This window comes from Leguminivora glycinivorella, chromosome 18, assembly GCF_023078275.1.
Source record: "Leguminivora glycinivorella isolate SPB_JAAS2020 chromosome 18, LegGlyc_1.1, whole genome shotgun sequence".
In the NCBI taxonomy this organism is placed as follows: domain Eukaryota; kingdom Metazoa; phylum Arthropoda; class Insecta; order Lepidoptera; family Tortricidae; genus Leguminivora; species Leguminivora glycinivorella.
In genome coordinates, this window is record NC_062988.1 from 19109002 (window position 1) to 19113629 (window position 4628).

A 4628-nucleotide genomic window follows, 5' to 3' on the forward strand; every position below is an offset into this window, starting at 1 on the left:
TATGTATCGCTCGTATACAAATCGCATCGCTACCACTTCTGCGGGACTTGCGGAAAACCCACGATGGCCAGTTCACGCATCGATTCCCACTGAATTCATGATTCTCTAGTACCATAAAATTAATACGTTCACCATCGGCTGAGCATCTTAAAACGAATCATCGTGCATATAGAGAGAACGTCGTCGGTTGTAGAGTTCTAACGTGAACCCTCCCAAACACGTCTTGACCATATTTGTCGGTCGGTCAGTTTCAATATTTTTTTAATACATTACATCTCTTTATTGCAATTTACTTTATAAGTAGGTAATACATATCAAATAAGCCGAACCCTACGCCGAGTCAGGCGACGCAACAGAGCCACGCTGTCACGTCGTCGCCTAAATAGAATATTGTTTTTTTTTTTCTAGTCTGTTTTTAATCTGTTTTTTATTACTATTTATGTGCTATATATTGTTTTTATTTTTTAGTTTCACAGTGCCTTGGTTTTACTGTTATGCTGTGTAACTTATTTGAATAATACGAGTAAATAATCTTTAAGAAAAATGTTTTTTAGAAAACTTTATATCATTTTAAAAGACCTTTCCATTGATACCCCACACGGGTATGTACATCGAAAAAAAAATTTTCATCCCTCAGTTACATGTATGGGGGGCCCCACCCCCAATTCTTTTTTTTACTATTTAGTGTCATAATTTTGTAGCGGTTCATACAACACATATTCCCATCAAATTTCATCACTGTAGTACTTATAGTTTCCGAGTAAATCGGCTGTGACAGACGGACAGACGGACAGACGGACAGACGGACAGACGGACATGACGAAACTATAAGGGTTCCGTTTTTGCCATTTTGGCTACGGAACCCTAAAAAAATACGAAGAAAACCCTTTTCGCACTGCATCTGTATAATGGAAAGTTATCTATAGAGTTAGAGGTATGTATTCTTGACGCATTTCATCCGCTACTGTTGATGCTGATCGTCACGCATGGCATGACTGACCATCGCATTACCTGATTATGCATGTTTGCAGTCGGCGCGGTTACCGCGTGTGTCAACACTATCACTAATGCAGATTCCCGATTACCGAAGCTATTTTAGATTTACGTTTTGATTAGCTTTTTCCCGCGGCTTCGCTCGCGTTAGAAAGAGACAAAAAGTAGCCTATGTCACTCTCCATCCCGTCAACTATCTTCACTTAAAAAATCACGACAATTCGTCTAACATCGTAAAGACAAGGCAACGTATTTCCAACACTCTGTGTTGCAAGTGTTCAAAAGAGACTGATGAACAACTTTTTAAACTATATGCACTTATTCAGCAGTTCTCAAAAGTTTGTACATAGCCACGTCAGAAAAATTTAATTCGATTAAAAGTCGACTTTCGTAAGATATATACAGGATAATTGTTATAATTAAGAAAATATAGATACTCGTACTAGAGAACCTTGATGACGAAATATAACTTACTAAAAACTGAATTCATCAAAAAAAACTTGGTCAAAATAGGAATTAAAAAAAAAAAACAAATTTAACTTTTTCCTTAATTTTTGTACAAACTTTTTGAGAACTGCTGTATTCATAAAAAAGTAGAAAAGCGTTACATATTTAGAAGGCGAAGGAGTAAAAAGGTAAGGTACAGCGGGGCATATCTCGACTGGGGGCAATTGTAACTTATCCATTTTTCCATTATTACACTATGATGTTGAGTTCTGTTCTACATGGATCCACTGAACACGCCTACCATAAATAACCGATGGACACTCTATTTAATAATGCAAAACATTGTAAAACATGGAAAAAATGGACCATTTATATTTGCCCCCAGTCGATATTTGCTCCGCTGTTTATTAATTCAAAGGTAAAGATGACTACTGTAAAAACAATAACATTCCTAACTAGTTATCGTACACAAACCATTCCAATTCAAATGAAGAAAAAAGATAAACTACCACGAAATGACCTCATCTCAGCACGTCGCTATGTAGTGACTGGTTAACTAACATCCCCACAAACTGCTTGTTCTTATTATTACAGATGACTAAATGTATGTACTTACTAAAAAAAAATATGAGAAGTGAAAACCTAATCATGAAGAATTGACGACTCATAAAATGCTAATACTGTGCTACTTCATGCTCTCATCTCAGCTTGACGCTTACGTGTGTTAACTGGTAAACTAGCAGTCTTCGCGAGCACAAAGTGCTTAGTGCTCGGCGCCAAATTGGCCGTTCAGTCTTGTAAATGTAAATGGGACTCGCCGAAAATCCCGTAAACCGGGAAACTGGCCGGGACAGCGCAAGTTGCCGGCGATTGCCAATCTAAAGTTACTAGCTGTTGGCCTGGAATGTCAGTCGGTTAGGAATACGGCCAATTCAGACACTACTATTAAGTTTGTGAAGAGCAAGAGGTTAGGCTTTGGCACAGTATAATAAAGAGTACTATCGTACAGTATAGCCCCACCCGCTCCCCGCTGAAAATGCCGCCCACCCGAAAGAGTAAGCCCATTTATAATTAAAAAATACCGGGTAAGAATGATACATGTATTGGGTGGAAATATCGGAAGATTAAATCAATAAAATAGGAAATCCTGGCAACATAAGTCTAAACATTTTTATATTAAAGGAAAAAATGGAAAAATTTACGCTTCCGGCGGGACTTGAACCCGCACCATTTTTGCAATCCGTGCAATGCTCTTACCAATTGAGCTACGGAAGCCACGCCGGACTTCGCAAATCTTTCCATGCCTTTCCTTTTTGTACACACGTCTTGGGGTGACGTCTAGCGCCATCTACCGACAGACTATTATACATCTTGTAACGGCACTGGAGTCTCAAGTTATATTGAGAATTCACCAGTAACAATGGGTTCAAGTCCCGCCGGAAGCGTAAATTTTTCCATTTTTTCCTTTAATATAAAAATGTTTAGAATCGTTAGCAGACGTTTCTGCTTAATAAAAAATAATTTAACATAAGTCTAGTAAAACTAATCGTGATTATTTTTATATCAAATTTTTAAATATCAAATCATTATTGAACGATAATATAAACTCCTTAACAAAACCCATTATTACATTTATTACTTAAATTATTGAACCTATGTTGCATGTTAAAAGCTTACCATCCATCGACAAGTTGATAAAGACGACAGTAATTTCTATCAGAGTTTGAGTACTTTCTCTACTTTAAAAAAGGATTATTTCCTCATCCACCAGCCAATTTTAACTCACAAACTCCCTCAAAGCCGGATCTCTGATCTCTCAAACTCCAAAAATACGTACCTGTAACAAATAAACAAAGCAATCAAGAGTTTGCAATCGACTTTCAAAAATAGAAGCTAAAGGAAAAATCCCGAAAAACCCCAATAGAGCGGGCGTCCGCCTAATCCAGGCATACGGGAAACGTTTTACACAAAAAATAATTTCGCTCAGAATATTGGCAATTTGGCATACATAGTGAAAAACATTGCACAGTTTTCGAGATCAAATATCTGGTGTTGCTGGAAGGCTTCCAAGCCCGAGGTAGTAAACCGATTATGGAATATATCGAGCACCGCGGAACAATTCCATGTACGCGTCCGGACTGTTGCCAGATAATATGTGAACCTGGCTGCAAAAATATACGCCATAGTTTAAACAATATGGTAAAATCGATAAAATATAATTCGAAAAACATCGAAGGAGGGAATCTATGACACTCTTCCATAGGGGACGGACTTGGGGCACAGAAGGTAGATATATATCTTTTTAATTATTTTAGTTAGTTATTTTATTTTATTTTGTTAGTTTTAGTTTTAAGATATTTTAATTTAATTTTAGTTAATTACATACATATAATCACGCCTGCATCCCATAAAGGGGTAGGCAAAGCACATGAACTACTAAGTTTCTGTGCCACTCTTGGCAAAAAGGGGTTGAAAGAAATGCAAATTGTGACATTGTAGTGACAGGTTGCCAGCCTCTCGCCTACGCCACAATTTAACCCATATCCCACAGTCGACTTTTACGACACCCACGGAAAGAAAGGGGGTGGTGAAATTCTTAACTCGTCATCGTCACCAATTTTAGTTAATTAATTAATTATTAATATTTGTAACAAAATTGTATTTAACATTATTACTTTTATGTTAAACAAACATTCGACATACATATTACAATGGAAATTTCGGCTCAATATCGTCAACAATAATATATATGTTATTTCAATGTTAATTACTTACTAAACCTGATAATTATAATTTGTTAAATCGTTTTTTAGGGTTCCGTAGTCAACTAAGGAACCCTTATAGTTTCGCCATGTCTGTCTGTCCGTCCGTCCGTCCATCCGTCCGTCCGTCCGTCCGTCCGTCCGTCCGTCCGTCCGCGGATAATCTCAGTAACCGTAAGCACTAGAAACCTGAAATTTTGTACCAATATGTATATCAATCACGCCAACAAAGTGCAAAAATAAAAAGTGGAAAAAAATGTTTTATTAGGGTACCCCCCCCTACATGTAAAGTGGGGGCTGATATTTTTTTTCATTCCAACCCCAACGTGTGATATATTGTTGGATAGGTATTTAAAAATGAATAAGGGTTTACTAAGATTGTTTTTTGATAATATTAATATTAGTTTGAAAGTTTGGATGATATAG